Below are 17,702 nucleotides of genomic sequence, written 5' to 3'. Positions count from 1 at the left end.
AGGAACCTAATAGCTCAAATTTAAAATGTAGGTTCTAGTATTAAAGTTTATATATTAAGATGAATTATGTATTCATGTATTATAAATTTTCTTTTTATAATTTTAAAATTATCGAGTTTTACCCTTAGTCAATTTATTTCGATTTGAGTCAAGTAATGCTCGTGAGGGTATCATACATATTAATTAAAAGATATCTTGTACCTAATTTATATATCCAAATGAATGCAACTATATACGTAGTTTATAAACATTGTCAAAAACTAATAATAACTAATATGGTTAAGAGAATATACATACACATTTTAATAAGAACATATAAAGGAAAGAAACACTAAATATATATATATATTCATAGATATATAATATAATATATATATATATATATATACGTGAGGGAATATATAATAAATATAAGTAATGCGTATATATATATATATATAGTATAACACATGCTAAATAAAATAACATATATAATCTTATCCTTAATAAAGTGCTCAAAGTAGTTGCACGAAATGTCAAAGTAATTTAACATTCAAAATGCAACACATAATCCTCCTAAAATTAAGGTGAAAACAACGGGTCCGTTAAATGGGCACTAATAGACAAAAGCAATAAATATTAAATTAATTTCCACACAAATCAATCGAGATTTAAGAATAAATTAACCAAAGGTTGAATCATAAAATGTATGAATATAAAAGGACACATACGCAAAAGTGGTAAATTACCAGGTTACATATATAATTTATCCTATTTAATTTAAGCTAAGATAATATGTAAAATAACATAAACAGTGCATGCACGTACGAAAAAATCAGAAAATTAATACCAACAAATGACTGCTTTATAAAATGTGTTTAAATTGAGAGGGCATGAACTTAATTTAACCCATACAATCATGATGGCTAAACCATAATTTGCCCAAAACCTTTTATATAAAATCTAAACTAAAATAAACCTAATCTAATTGAAAACTAAACCCTTAGCCTCATCCTCACTTCAACTCTCTCCTTAGCCGTAACCTCTACCCCATCTCTAATCTTCTCCTATCTTTTTCCTCGATGGCACACGAACCAGAGAGCCCAAACCCTCTATGACCAACACACCTTCAGTCGCATCCTCCATCGAACCAAACGAGGAACAAAACTGACCCCTAAACAAAACAAAACTAAAGCTCCTCTTCTCCACTCTTGTACTCTTATCTTCTTTTCCGCCGAAAGCCTTAAGGGCTTCAACTCACGCCATAAATCAGCGACCTTCGCCTCTCCGACCTCTGCATGACAAAACCAAAAGGCCCCTAACAACTATTGCTCCCTCTTCTACTTTCTTCTTCTACTCGAGAGAAAACAAAAGTCACTCAAACCCCCACTGTTTTGGGACCTAACCATCCGACCACGTAGCCTCTCAACCACGAGGACAACCACTCCGGCAGTAAAAGCTCGCAACAATAAAGTAAGAACCTAAAACTTGCTTATTTCCATTTTTTATTTTTGAAATCTCAATAAATGATAACTAAACCGAAAAACAAAACATGCAAGGATGCAAAACAACTCACCACGATCTCACCCAACTTCGGCGACAAATGCTCCGACAACGACGGGACAACAAGCGAGGAAGGTAACAAAACGAAATTTTTTTCTTATCTTTTATAATTTCTATTTCATTCATAACCAAAAAATGAAAATAGTTCTCGAAAGATGAGTAAATGCTTTTGAAACTTGCGTTCTGTATTTGTTTCTAAAAAACGGGTAGAACCCACTGTAACATCACTTTGTTAATTACAACGAATCCCTCCTATCTATTGAAGAACCAGACTTACAAACTGTTTTCTCTCCGTTTTTTATCGTTATTCATACCCCAATTTACTTCCCAATTGATGGTTGATAGAGTTGATCGTCCCCCTGTTTATGTTTTCTTTCATTCGAATGGTTTCCCTCTTCTTTTTCTCCCCCTTTGATGCGAATATGCCCCCTATTCTATCTTCATTTTTTTCACCAAATCCCTTGACTTCTGGTTGGATTAGGTAGGAGCAGGTGAAAACTTGATTTAGGGTAGACAAAATCCCGTATATGATTTTCTTTTGACATGCTTTTAGGTGGATAATTTGGTTATTGTCTGCAGGTGCCCTTTGACGTAGGCGATGACAAAATTCAATAACTTGGTGGTTTCTTCATTCAGTTCGGGTCCTCTCTAGGTCTGGGCCTTATTGTATTCTAGCCTGCATGTAAATTATTAATAATAATTAATAATAATAATAATAATAAAATATTAAAAGATGAGACGAAAAAATGAGTGTCGACAAATATATGGGATATACGCCATATGCATTATTTCGGCTACTTTGCCCCAAATTATTTGCAGTAACTGCATGTTCCATAAAGTTAGTCCTATTTGGAGATGCCACATCCTAATATAAGGGCTAAATTTTTTATTTAATTTATTTTGTGAAAATGAGGACTAAATTACATTTTTTCTTAATTTTTAGCAATTCTGAGAAGTTTAGGAAGTTTAGAGACTGCTTACTTGATTTCTCCATTTTAATTGGTTATGTTATTAAAACGGAACTAGGAAAAGATCAGGATTTAGGGTGCATGGGATTCAAACCTATTTTCGTTGCTTTCTGACCCTATAGTTTCCGTTTTATTTTCACCCAAACTTATCATTCTCATATATATCTCAGCAAGATATCATGGTTGATTCATCTTCATTCATCCGTCTGTTCACGACACCATCCACGCCAAATGAACCAATTCGTTATTTCACTTCTTCAACTATCATCAGTGTCGATGCCGCTGTTGCTATTGTGGAGTTTGGATGGGGGCAAGTTCGGTTGTCACACGTGTCACCCTTATGCGTGGACTTCGTTTGTCGTTTGAAGATTAGTCTAAACCCAATCTGTACCCGATTCGTTTCAGCTCAGCCTATGATTCGTGTCTTTTTCCTAAGGTAAGGGCTCTCATCTTTCTATTTCATTTTCACCTATTTTCATTTGGAGTATAAACAAAAGGTGTTCATCTATTTCCTCATTTGGATGCCATTTTCCTAAGGTAAGTACTCTCATATTTCTTTTTCATTTTCACCTATTTTCACTTGGAATTTAGCTTAGCTCAAGAATAGAAAATTGGTTTTGAGAGGAAGATATAAGGGTTTGATGGAAAATTCTAAAGAGAGAACTTAAAGTTTTTAATGAGAATATAATTTAAGGGTTGTTTATGTTAGAGCATGCCCAAAGACCAATAATGAGATGATTGTAATGATATTTTTTTACCTTATTTATTAATATAAGAAATTTTCACTATTATTTCAGTTATTATTTTGTATATATAAATAAATTTAACTATAATAATGTCCCGAGAATAATATGATTATTCTTAAACGTCCTCAGTAAATTATTATTCTGAGCTTTGAAAACAGTAATGCATTAAGACTAATATGTAGTTGATGGAGAATATCATATTGGACTGAACAGCTATGAGTATGTTACTTTGATCATTATGTGACAATCACAACTAGGGTCGTAAACGAGTTGAATGGAGCTCGAGTATAGCTTAGCTTGAGTTGACTTGAAAAGTTTATAATTGAGCTCGACCCAACTCGAAAACTCACGAGCTAAAATTGTCAAGCTCAAATCGAACTCAAAATGAAAAATTGAGGCTTGACTCAATTCAAAAGCTCGTGAGCTTAAAATTGTCACACTCGACTCAAACTTGAAATTAAAAATTGAACCTCGACTTGAGCTTGAAAAAATTTAAACTCCAAAATTTCTCTGACTTATCTTAAGTACATGAAAAATTTATATTGTATTTTATATATATATATATATATTAATATCATTAATAATTTAATTTAAAAAATTAAAAGTTTAATATATTATTTTTTTAAGTTGCTCGTGATTTTTCGATTCAGTTATCAAGTACTCGGGTACTAGAAACTTGAGTTAAGTCTATTCAATTCGAGTATTGATCCATCTTTGATTGGATCAAATCCATGTAGCTCTTTATCCGTCTCTTCTCATTTACAACCCTAGTTACAACATTACTTATAGTGATAAGTATATGTATAATCTTTGTCGACACCATTTTTCGCCAGGGCGGGAGAAAACTTAGAACGACTTGGGGGTTTTTCTTTGAAAAGGTTTTGAAATGTGAGGACCATCGACCTTTTGAGTTAGGTAGGTCGAATACCTAAAATTTTTCTTTTAAAAGAATTTTTAAGAAAACATCATTTTTAAAAGATTCACCAATCTACGTGTAACCAGAGATTCATTCTTTTTTAGAATAAAAAAGGGGTTCGGGGATCGATTATGTGTGGGGAAGGATAAACACCCCCACAACACCCAAAATTGGTACCCCATCGATTATAAATTGTCTCTAATAATGAAAATCTAAGAATTCAAATATAAATTTAAGTTACGATTCTATTATTCTAAATTTAACCAAACAATTTTTTATTTAACGAGAAATTCTAAGGAGAAATAGAAAATATTCTAATATTTCCAATCGAAGAGAAAATAATCCTTAAAATACTTTAGGACAAATATTTCTCTTTCCAACTGAAATAAAAAGAATATAACAATTTCTCCCAATAATTCAAGATTAAAATAATTTTATTCGACCAAAGAAAAAATTAAGTCAATTTATCCAAATTATATATGATTAGAAAATATAAGTGACGTTCAATTATTTAAAATATCAAGACTTAATTCCTAATAAAATTAGATGAATTGTCTCGATAAGTTTAAATAAGTGAATATTTCCTTTTTCCTTTCAAACGAGATTAATTTATAAACATAATTGATTTTTTTGGGGTTTTTCTAGTAGGATATTTATTTATTTTAAAACATCGGAATAGGACATTTAGTTACTTTAAGAGAGCAACTTCTTAATATTTTAAAATAAATAAATACTACCCTTAATCCAATTATGTAATAAGTTGAGTTATGCTTATGGGGCTTTCATACAAATTCGAAATGTCTAGATCTATATGCACAAACAAATTTACATGAAAAAAGCTAAAAAAAATTAAAAAAAATACTAATTATGAACAAATAAATGGAAATTAAAGTAAAGATAAAAATTAAATGCTATTCAATGTTGGAAATACAATTTAACTAAATTAACAAGTGCATACTTTAAAGTATAAATATTACGTTAAATAAGCAAACAAAATATAATTACTAAAATAGACATTACAAAAATTAAAGTGCTAAATAAGAAAGCTTAAATAATAAATACTAAAATGAACATTACAAATGTAAATAAATAAATTAAAGTATTTAAGTTAAAAAAACATAAAATTGTACATTCACCTAAATTATAAATATTAAAATATAAAACATATGCATCACTTAAAATACATACTATATATTTTACAAGCAAAATATAACATATGATACATTACACCACAACTAGGGACTAAAATAGAATATTAAAAATTATATGCCAAATGTGAAATAAATAATAACATGAAGATAACAAGCAAAATATAACTATAACAGTGACCAAAATAAAAATAATAAAAAATTAACAGAACAATTCAAAACAAATAAATAATATAGCAAGTGACCAGAATAAAAGAAGCTAAAATACAGGGAGCTTAAGGATGATTTTACCCTGATAGTGACCAAAATGCAAGATAAGACCTGGACTGTGATTTGACCCTAAAATAGGTGGACAAAGCAGAAAGATCCTAGAAACCAGGGTTCTGATGCATGATTTACCCATTTTTCATACAACCAAAATATCTCCCCCTGTTTCACGTAACTCAGTCGAAACCTGCAAGCTTCACAAATGACTCCCTCGGTCACTGCTCACAGGCCCTCACACGCCGGCCACCGGGCCGGTGACTGATATACTCCCACTGACGACCTCAATCGAGACCGGAGGAGGTCCGACCGACCACCTTGAACGACCTAAAACTCTACCCATTCTCTTCCTAAACTCTCTCTTTCTCCTCCATTTCTCTTCCCCATTTGGCGGCTGAGAGGACTCAAAATCGAGCCTCAACACTGGCCACAACATCTTGGTGGCCACCCTATACTCCGACCGACGACCGAGCCAGCCGAGGGAGGCTAAAACAAAGGTCAAAGTGACCAAACTCTTCTCTCTCCTTTTGACCAAGGCACCACCCAGGACCCCATGCACTCACCTCCGACCACCAACAGTCGGCGCTGTTAGGCCACAAGCTAGCCTCTCTCATACGTCGGCCACTGTTCAACGGTGGCCACTCTCTCTACAACCCGTGAACCCCCCGAAATCGTAGCAAAAACCAAGTTAGAAAGCAAAAAAAAAGGAAAAGCAATCTTGGAGAGAAAAAAAGTCAAAGAAACTGTATTTCATTCCCTATTTTCAGGAAATAAGAAGTCTGTGTCATTTTATAAGGGTTCGTTTGGGTATTAATAACCCCAAACACTACAATATTATAATAATTTTTTATATAATAAAATAATGATAAAGCAAAAAAGTAAAACAAATAAAAAAAATAAAAGAAATGGTGTTTACAACTACCCCTCTTTGCTCATTGTTGTGGAACAGGAATAGAGAAAAGATAATATGCACCATTTATTTTTATCTAGCCTGAACTACTAAAATCTTGAGCTCCAATTTCTTCTGATCGGGCGAGTTCCTCTCATTATGACCTCTTCGTTGGGGATGTCAATCCACTTCCTTCTATGATGGAATCACCAAGGTTGAATAAGTTCTTCTCATTATGAACTTTTTCTCCCTCTTCGGATGAGCTCTTCTCATTATGAACTCTTCACTGGAAATGTTGATCCACCTCCTTTTGTGATGATTGATTCAAGGTGATGCTAATCCAACTCCTTATGTGATGGACGAACGAAACGATGATGTTGATCCAGCTCCTTGTGCGATGGAAACAAGCTAAGGTTGAACAAGTTCTTCTCATTATGAACTTCTTCTCCTTTATCAGATGAGTTCTTCTCATTATGAACTCTCTACTGAAAATATTGATCCCTCGAGTGAGGTGTTGCTGATTCGAAATGCCGTGAATCGAGCGATAGGTCGAACAATCTCTTCTCATTATGAACTTTTCTCCCTCTGTCGGATGATTTCTTCTCATTATGAAATCTTTATTTGAAATATCAATCCCTCAAGCGAGGCATCACTGATTCAAAATATCGTGAATCGAGTGATAGGTCGAACAAGCTATTCTCATTATGAACTTCTTCTCCCTCTGTTGGATGAGTTCTTCTCATTATGGACTCTCATTTTGAAATGTCAATCCCTCAAGCGAGGTGTCACTGATTCGAAATGTCATGAATAGAGTGATAGGTCGAACAAGTTATTCTCATTATGAACTTCTTCTCCCTCTGTCGGATGAGCTATTCTCATTATGAACTCTCTATTGGAAATGTTGATTAGTTTACCCTCTCTTTAAAGAGTTTTAAACCTGCAAAAGATTATCATGTGTCAGTAATTTGGTGTTTGAAGTTCCTGAAGGTATTGACCCGAAGGTTCTAGAATCTTTGTTGAGATCCACTTCTTTAAAAAAAGAAGACATGAATTGATTCTTTGTTGAAATCTTCTTCTTCAACATGGAATTGTGAAATCAAAACTCTGATAACTTGGAATTTCTGTCAAATATTCAACATATAGATAAAAATGAATAAGAAACATGTTTTAAGAGAAGCTCTCTCGAGTGAGATAAATTTTGTTTCGAGGGAACACTTTCTCAAGCGAGACGAAGTTGGTTTATGAAAAACAATCTCGAGTTAGATAAATTATGTTTCAAGGGAAAACTATCTCAAGCGAGATGAAGTTGGTTTTAAGAAAAACCATCTCAAGTGAGATATATTTTGTTTCAAGGGAAAACTGTCTCAAGCGAGACGAAGTTGGTTTTAAGAAAAACCATCTCGAGTGAAATAAAATTTCTTGTTTCAAGGGAAACTGTCTCTAGTGAGACGAAGTTGGTTTTAAGAAAAACCATCTCGAGTGAGATAGAATTTCTTGTTTCAAGGGAAACTGTCTCTAGTGAGACGAAACTGGTTTTGAGAAAAACAATCTCAAGTGAGATAAATTTTGTTTCAAGGGAAAACTGTCTCCCGTGAGACAAAACTTGTTTTGAGAAAAACAATCTCAAGTAAGATAAATTTTGTTTAAAGGGAAAACTATCTCCAGCGAGACAAAAGTTGTTTTGAGAAAAAACACTCTCAAGTGATATAAATTTCTGATCTTTGCTTGAAAATGTTAAATCTGAATATAATTGCTCATTCTTGTTGAAGATGTCTGGTTGTCTTTAATTTTACTCTTTCTTGAGAGATCTGTAAAAATGTGTATCTGAATGCAACTATCTTAAAGGTCTTCGTGAGAAGAGAAAAGGTCTTTGAAAAAGACAGGATTTCAAGAGAAATCTTAATAGTACCCTCGTGAGAGGGGAAAATTAAAGTTTTCATTGCATAAGATGATGGATGTTTGATGCAAAGATGCAAATTCATGTATGTGTAATGCCTGATTTTCTTGATTAATAGCAGTGAAGAGTGCTCATGCAATAGTGGTTCTCTTCTTGATCCACTCATCTTGATTCCTTCCACACTACGGTGTGCCGTCATATTTCTTTACAAAAAATCTGCTTTTCTCGCTCCATAACATTCCAATTCTTTGCCCCACTTTCTGATTCTAAGCTTCTAGGTCTGAGGAACATTTGTTAATTTCCAAGCTAAAACTCTCTAGAGAGATTGTCCTATTTGAAAATCTTTTCTTTCTTTTTATTTGAGAAATGTGAAAATTTTGTTGAATAAATTTCAAAAGTGCTATCATTTTCTTCTGGCTCACAATGAAAACAAATTGTAAAACAGTTGTTCATTGAATATAAAATAAGTCAAATTCTCTTTTAATCCTTCAAAAATCATATACATTTTACAAGTGTAAAGATTAATGTTGATATAAAGCATAGGTTGACTTGGGAAGGTAATGTGTTTCAAGTTAATTTGGAGGGGTAATGTGTTTCAGGTTGGCTTCTTGCATTCTTGATTCTAGTGTTCATTGATATGAAGAAACAGTCCTCATGCTTCTCTTATGGAAATGTTCTCTGGTTTTCAGCCCTCGTGAGCGCCTTTGGACTGTGCAATGCTTTATCAAAATGTATAAGATCGTCTTCTGTGCAGTGGTTGACAATCTTCATGTTCGAGCTGCCTTTTCAAGTTTTCAACTCGAAATTTCCTTTAGTTTCAAGACGTTATCTAAAATTTTACATCTTGAACCCTCCTTGTGTTATTGTTCCCTATCATGCATTAAAAATTTTAGAAAACTAATGTTTGCAAATAAAATTAACCCTGAGGGTGGAATGAAATATGAAGATAGTCTCTCCACTTAGAAATCCATGTATGATTAGAAGGGACTTTTCAGGCACATAATGTAGGCTAGAGCTCACAGTTATGAAAGAAAAGGATATATAGGCCCAAACAAGTGTTTAAGGGTTATCAAACCAAGGATCAATTCGTTCTGCTGTCTTCAATCTTGTCTTGCTCGACTTGAATCTGCTTGTGTATCTTTTATTCTATTTTCTTTTGTGTTCTCTGATCTTCTGGCGAATTGATTCTAGATCTTTGAACCGCTCGTCTTGAAGTGTTGATCGGTTTTCTTTCTTCTTTCTTCTCTTCTTTCTTTTTTTCTCTTTTTTTTCTGTTTTTTCTTTCTTATTTTTTCTTTCTTATTTTTTTCTTATTTTTTCTTTTTTCTTTCCTTTTTTTACTATATATTTTCTTCTTTCTCTCTACCGTCAACAGGATTTGATCTTCAAGCGCTTCATATTTGGTCTACCTTGCGGTATCTTGTTACTTCTCACTTTATTTTATCATGACTCGCTTCTATAGTGAAATCTGGATTGATGATCTTCACTCATGCGAGCAGATGTCCTTCACATTTACCCTCTAGTGTGGAGGGTGATCCTTGGTTAGGGTTGAATCAGAAGAAACAATATTATAGGCTCAAAAGGGGACAACAAGGGATATATATATATATATATATATATATTTGAAAGGATAAATGAAACAAAGCCGTTCATCATCTCATACATGGAAGTCTTTGTAAAAAATGTATCCCCAGGTATATGAGTATTCATGATTAACCTTATTTACATGAAAACAATGTAATTAATGCATGATAGAATTATTTCAATTATTCCTTTCATTTTTTTCTTCTTTCATTTGCTCATAGTATGCCCAATTATTCGAATTCTCTTGGAAAAACTTGATCAACAACACTCCATCTTGTCTTTCTTACAGGAATGGTTCTTACTATGCCCCAAGGATTTATCGAGGTTGGGAAATGAATATTGGTTCCATGTTTAGGAAGGGAAATGTGTGACTTTAAAGTCATAATTCTGGACAAAGTAATGTCATGGAAATGTTATTTCTGTTTGGGAAGGTAAAAGTACAGGTTTTGGTGCCTCGGGGGATAAGGGCATGACTTTATTGTGTCGAATGGAGTGATGTTAAGGTTTTGTCTTTTGCAAGTAAATGTGTTTTATTTCGGGTACAGAACCCAACAGTGGTTCTTTCGACTTTGGATGGGTATGGAAAGTATAACCCAGCCCCTTGTAAAAGCATATAGTTAATGAAGTATTAAAATAACCTTTAATTCATTTGATATTCAAATAATTGCAAGATTAAAACTTGTTTTATTGCTCGTAACCTTGTAAAACGACATAAGTTCAATCAACAAGATATTTATTGAGTATACAAAGAAAGAACAAAAACACTTTCAAACAGGACAATGTTATCGCAATATGGTTTCACGGTGAATGGAAGAACTTTTTCCTGATCGACACCAAAATGTCTCATGACATATTAAAATTCAATACCCCTAGGTCGAACAAATTTTGGACCTTGCTCTTTAGTGCCCCACATATCTCAATGATGTGCATCGAACTTCGGACGACGCTAACATCTTGTCTTTAGCTCTCAATTATTTTCTATGTACGAATGGCTGACTTCAATTTACCTCAAAAGATTCCGCGGGTTAATCCCAGGATCCGCGATTAATGCAGGTTGAGATGCAATGTATATCATGCAACGTACAATGTATGGATGCTAATGCAAAGAGCGAAGATGAACATGTAAATGAAAATATGCAAAAATGGGAATGTAAAATGTAAAATGTAAATGCAACAAAGGAATTGATCCCAAAGTAATTGTCATAAAACAACTTCCAAAGAAAACACAATGTCTCAATACGCCGAGACCGATGGAAACTACAAATCACATCATAGTGCTCGACTTATTCAATTTTGATTGAAAATGCAAGGAAACAATCTTCTTTTATCCTTTGCTTGATGGAAAATTCCAACGCTTCGACTTCTTTTCCAGAAATGCATTTGTTGAGCAACCATATGCGACTGACATCATCCACTGTCTCTTGTTGGTTGTCGTTGTTGCTTAATGACTTCAAGCATATTATTTATTCTCGGGTAGTTGTATCATTATAGTCATAACACCCTTGAAAAACTTGTTTTACTGCATCATTTGAGCTTCATGTATTCCATCTTGATGTAGCTCTTCAGTTATTTCCTGGAGCACCCTTCTGGACCATTGATGCGTTTTTGCATTTCTATTCTACCTCTTCGAGTGACATTGTCGTATTGAAAGCCTTCTAATGAGACTATTAACTCAAAAATCAATACATTGTATGACATGATATGTATGAAACATGTGTTAATTCCAAGGTAATTATCCTAGAACAACTTTTAAAGAACTCACAACGTCCCAACATGTCAAAGCAGATAAAAAATATCTACCCCTTCGTATGACGTTATTTTAAAAGCTTTATAATTTTTATAAATAACTCGGGTATTAACAACATGTTTATGCAAAAAAAATAAAGCAACAGGACAAGGAAAAGATGTTAGCAAAAATAATAATCAAAGAGAGGAAATGTATATTAGTGAAATATGAAAAGATTAAATTCAACTGGTAAATTAACCATAAAATACAGCGAATAAAACACATAGAGCAAATTAAAGCCCTAACCGCATAATTTCTAAATCACATACATTTATTCAAAAATAATCTATCGAAAAAAGTAAAAGACGAAGGTTAGAGTTCATTTCTCCTTTCTGTACACTTAATTGGGTACCTATGGACAGAGTTTCAGCATGGACTTAGATCGAGTGGGTTTCTACAATTTACTATATGCAGAGTTTTCGTTCTAGGAGTAAAGGTACTCGAATTTTCCTTGTCGGTGCCCCTTTGGGCAAACCAGACTCTCAATCCTCGCCTATTATAGGCTTAAGTGGATCGAGTTCAATTCGAGAGGGCACATTTTCCTATGCCTGACATGGAGAATAAATCCTCATGAAGATATAGGGCATATGAACCCCAAAAGCTACTTACTAGGTCTGACACGGAGAATAAATTCTCACGAAGACGTCGTTTTCACTCCCACTTAAAGGGGAAATAGCTTGAATATAGAGCTTATGTTATGCAATGCAAGTGTCGTGTGTGAGGAGAAATTCTCAAACCTTTGAAAAACAACCACACTAAAATCGAGCTAAAATAAATCCAAAATTTCAATATATGAAAATCAATCAAATACAAACATCAGTATATAAGGATATAAAATTAAATAAAAAAATTGAAAGGAATAAAAGGAATCGTAAATTAAATAAAATTGAATTCTCAATTTCCAACTATAAAGACAATATATAATCAATTTAGGGCTTGATCCACTAAGTCCCTAGCAGAGTCGCCAAACTGTTGATACCGTTTTTCGCCCAGGCGGGGGAAAACTTAGAACGACTTGAGGGTTTTTCTTTGAAAAGGTTTTGAAATGTAAGGAGTCGCCATCGACCTTTTGAGTTAGGTAGGTCGAATACCTAAAAATTTTCTTTTAAAATAGTTTTCTAAGAAAACATCATTTTAAAAGATTCACCAATCTACGTGTAACCAGAGATTCATTCTTTTTTAGAATAAAAGAGGGTTCAGGGATTGATTATATGTGGGGAAGTATAAACACCCCCACAACGCCCAAAATTCGTACCCCATCGATTATAAATTGTCTCTAATAGTGAAAATCTAAGAATTCAAATATAAATTTAAGTTACGATACTATTATTCCAAATTCAACCAAACAATTTTTTATTTAACGAGAAATTCTAAAGATAAATAGAAAATATTCTAATATTTCCAATCGAAGAGAAAATAATCCCTAAAATACTTTAGGACGAATATTTCTCTTTCTAACTGAAATAAAAAGAATATAATAATTTATCCCAAAATTTCAAGATTAAAATAATTTTATTCGACCAAAGAAAGAAATTAAGCTAATTTATCCAAATTATGTATGATTAGAAAATATAAGTGATGTTCAATTATTTAAAAATATCAAGACTTAATCCCTAATAAAATTAGGCGAATTGTCTCGATAAGTTTAAATAAATGAATATTTCTTTTCCTTTCAAACTTGATTAATTTATAAACATAATTGATTTTTTTTGGTTTTTTCTAGTAGAGTATTTATTTATTTTAAAACATCGGAATAGGACATTAAGTTACTTTAAGACAATCCCTTCTTAATATTTTAAAATAAATAAATACTACCCTTAATCAAATTATGTAATAAGTTGAGTTATGCTTATGGGGCTTTCATACATATTCGAAATGTCTAGATCTATATGCACAAACAAATTTACATGAAAAAAAGCTAAAAAATTAAAAATACTAATTAGGAACAAATAAATGAAAATTAAAGCAAAGATAAAAATTAAATGCTATACAATGCTGGAAATAAAATTTGACTAAATTAACAAGTGCATACTTTAAAGTATAAATATTAAGTTAAATAAGCAAACAAAATATAATTACTAAAATGAACATTACAAAAATTAAAGTGCAAAATAATAAATCTTAAATAATAAATACTAAACTGGACATTACAAATGTAAATAAAGAAATTAAATTATTTAAGTTAAAAAAACATAAAATTGTACATTCCCCTAAATTATAAATATTAAAATATAAAGCATATGCATCACTTAAAATACATACTATATATATTTTACAAGCAAAAATAACATATGTTACATTACACCACAACTAGGGACTAAAATATAATATTACAAATTATATGCCAAATGTGAAATAAATAATAACATGAAGATAACAAGCAAAATATAGCTATAACAGTGACCTAAATAAAAATAATTAAAATTAACATAATAATTCAAAACAAATAAATAATATAGTAAGTGACCAGAATAAAAGAAGCTAAAATATAGGGAGCTTAAGGATGATTTTACCCTGATAGTGACCAAAATGCAAGATAAGCTGAAACTGGGAGGACCTGGACTGTGATTTAACCCTAAAATAGGTGGCCAAAGCAGAAAACTCTTAGAAACCAGGGTTCTGATGCATGATTTACCCATTTTTCATATAACCAAAATATCTCCCACCGTTTCACGTAACTCAGCCAAAACCTGCAAGCTTCACAAACGAATCCCTCGGTCACCGCTCACTGGCCCTCACACGCCGGCCACCGGGCCGGTGACCGATATACACCTACTGGCGACCTCGACCGAGATCAGAGGAGGTCCGACCGACCACCTTGAATGGCCTAAAACCCTACCCATTCTATTCCTAAACTCACTCTTTCTCCTCTTTTTCTCCTCCCATTCGACAGCTGAGAGGGCTCAAAACCGAGCCTCAACTCCGGCCACAACATCTTGGTGGCCACCCCAATCTCTGACTGGCGACCGAACCAACCAAGCGAGGCTAAAACGAAGGTCAAAGTGACCAAACTCTTCTCTCTCTCCCCTTTCGACCAAGGCACCACCTAGGACCCCACGCACTCACCTCCGGCCACCAACAACTGGCATTGTTAGGCCACGAGCTGGCCTCTCTCACACATCGGCCAATGTTCAATGATGGCCACTCCCTCTACAACCCGTGAACCCCCCGAAACTGAAGCAAAAACCAAGTCAAAAAGAAAAAAAGAAAGGAAAAGAAAAAACAATCTTGGAGAGAAAAAAAGTCAAAGAAACTGTCTTTCATTCCCTATTTTCGGGGAAAGGAGAAGTCTATGTCATTTTACAAGGGTTGGTTAGGGTATTAATAACCCCAACCACTATAATATTATAATATTTTTTTCATAATAAAATAATGATAAAGCAAAAAAGCAAAACAAAAAAAATAAAAAAATGGTGTTTACAATCTTTAAACTTGAGATCATCATTTTCTCAACATTATGAGTTGCATGTTTTGATATAGTCAAATATTTTTTGTAACTGGTTGCACTATAAAGCTAATGTTGGACATGTCACGATCTATGTAGTGAGATATGATTGATCAATATAGGATTTCCACTTATACATAATGAAATCAGTATCTTAGGTTGCTTGATTGAGTGAGATTGTAAAATGTCTAACCATGCTCGAATAAATTGATATATCAAAGTTATTCGTTTATATAGTTTGCTCAAGATATCAAGAAATATCAAATGAATTATACAAGTGTGATTGGTCCAAGACTTGTGTTCAATCTATATACAAAGGAAAAAATGGTTTAGTACATAAAAGCTAATCACATAAAGGTTATGTCGAACCATGACTTCTTGTAACTTAGGTAACAATGATTCATTGCTAGATGCCATTTATTATTTGTAATATTAGAATCATTCTAGATACTACTATTAATGTTACATGAACCTACAAGGGTCATACCATATTTTTCAAACAACAATTCTCAATTAAATTACATGTGTACAAACTTGTTGAGCACAAATAAGCTATGTAATTAAATTTATTATATGCATTTGATATGCACAATATTTTAACTAAATCAAAATTGTAATAATTATTGTAATTATAAATTTTGTTTTATATATAAATTTTGTATTGTAATTATATAACCCTTTTAAAATACATATATTTATATGATAAAAATATAATTTGAGTTGAAATATGTTTCTATATTTAAAAGAGATAATTATTATAATTATGAAACTCTCTAATATTTAGTTTAAACTAATATATATCTGATAAAATTTAATTTGAGTCGAATTATGCCTTGTGCGTTAAAAACTCTCAAATAATTAAAGAATTAAAATTGTTTGTTCCATTTGGGCGGATTGCGTAGAGATCAAGACGTTATTTTATTGGCTTGGAATTGACATTGTTTGATGAAATTAGATTCACGACACAGTTTTACACTTTTAGATTGTGGTTTTCAAATTTTAACAGTAATTTCACATCCTTATTCCTGGATTCGTCAATTGTACTTGGTTCTCTGGAGGAGATCGTCAAAGTAATTTTTTCTGTTGTGCCAAGGGACGTGACGACGATCCCAACATTTTATGAGAGGAATTCACCCTCATCCATTACTACATACAAGTTATACTCTTTTTAATATGTATATAGATATATGTATACACTTATGCCAAATTTCATGTCAATTGATGAATGATTTTTACATTGTTTCATGTATATTCTTCTAGTCTCAAAAGAAGATCAAGGTGTAGGATCATGCAAGACAAAAGGAAAAGCTCAAGAGCATAGCTTCATATAGTCTTTTTGGTATTTTGGTAAGATATTATAAGGTGAGTGCATTTATGTTATTTTTGGTCAAAATTATGATCAGTGGAGGCTTGTAATAAGCCTCCCATGGTTCATGTTCCACGCACAAATATAGGTATGATAATCTATATAATTAGTTCACATGAACAAGGAATGATAATATGATTTCTATGTCATTAAGTATTGCAAGAAGTAATGTTATGTTATGAAAATGGGTCATAATTCACCCGATAATTATCCATGTGTAGTTCTCACTCATAAATGCAATTTGTAAGAAATAAAATTTCCCAGGTAACCTATATAGTGGTCTTATGATACATCAGCATGTCTAGGGTCGACATTCAGGTTCATCCACTATACATGAGCATTTTGTTGGTGCGAGTTTAGTACTTTGGTGTGTTGGCACCTTTGGGTTTGTCCATCTTGCGTGAGTATTCCGCTTGATGTTAAGTTAACACTACGGTGCATTTGGACCGACAAGTTAATACACCCTTGCGAAATAAGTCTCGCTTTGGTGTTGAGTTTATGGCATTTATGCTAATGTTATTGGCATCTGTCACCTCGTGCACTTTTAATGATACAGTGAATAATAACAAGTCAAACATGATAACTTAATGTTCAGGATTTTCATGAATGACATATTATCATAAATAAAAACTATGCATGCTAGTTCATACCTTACTTCAAAGCTTATGCTATGTTTCATAAACGTCATGTTTAAACTATGTTACTTGCTGTTTTCTTTATTCCTCACGAAGTTTGAAAGTTAGCATGTGTTTGTTGTCCTTTCACACGTAGGTGATTCAAGTTGATCGTGAGTTGTTTTAGCCATTGTATCATCAAAGAAAGGTTATTGAAAGCTATCAATGTAGAGGTTCTTTTTGTATGCTTTGAGGTCTAGTGACATGTATATGTGGTAAATATGCAAGTGTCGTCCAATTTTTTTTTTTGTGAACTATATAGAACTGTAATGGTCTTAGATGGATTATAAATTTGGTCCTTATATTTTGATGGGTAGATTATTGATGATGATGATGATGATGATTGGTATATTAACTTGCTTCAAATGTTTTGGAGTAACTCATTTTGTCATGTTTTGAATAGGTTTTATAACTTTATTATGAACCTTTGCATAAGTTCCATCTTTGACACTAAATTGTGATGGCATGGTGTTTAGC

At 32.7% G+C, this 17,702-nt stretch overlaps 1 long non-coding RNA gene across 1 annotated transcript; it reads left to right on the top strand.

The window, feature by feature from the left end:
• The first annotated feature begins 992 nt into the window (after window positions 1–992).
• LOC120206418 lies at window positions 993–17,437 on the top strand. Its single transcript, XR_005524112.1, has 5 exons — window positions 993–1,452; window positions 1,539–1,617; window positions 2,122–2,194; window positions 2,681–2,946; window positions 16,446–17,437. It is a non-coding gene; the product is annotated as an uncharacterized LOC120206418 (long non-coding RNA).
• The last annotated feature ends 265 nt before the right edge of the window (window positions 17,438–17,702 follow it).

Source organism: Hibiscus syriacus, unplaced genomic scaffold (genome assembly GCF_006381635.1).
Source record: "Hibiscus syriacus cultivar Baekdansim isolate YM2019G1 unplaced genomic scaffold, ASM638163v2 tig00000477_pilon, whole genome shotgun sequence".
In the NCBI taxonomy this organism is placed as follows: domain Eukaryota; kingdom Viridiplantae; phylum Streptophyta; class Magnoliopsida; order Malvales; family Malvaceae; genus Hibiscus; species Hibiscus syriacus.
Note: the sequence above shows the minus strand (reverse complement) of the source record. Positions and strands in the feature narration are given on the sequence as shown.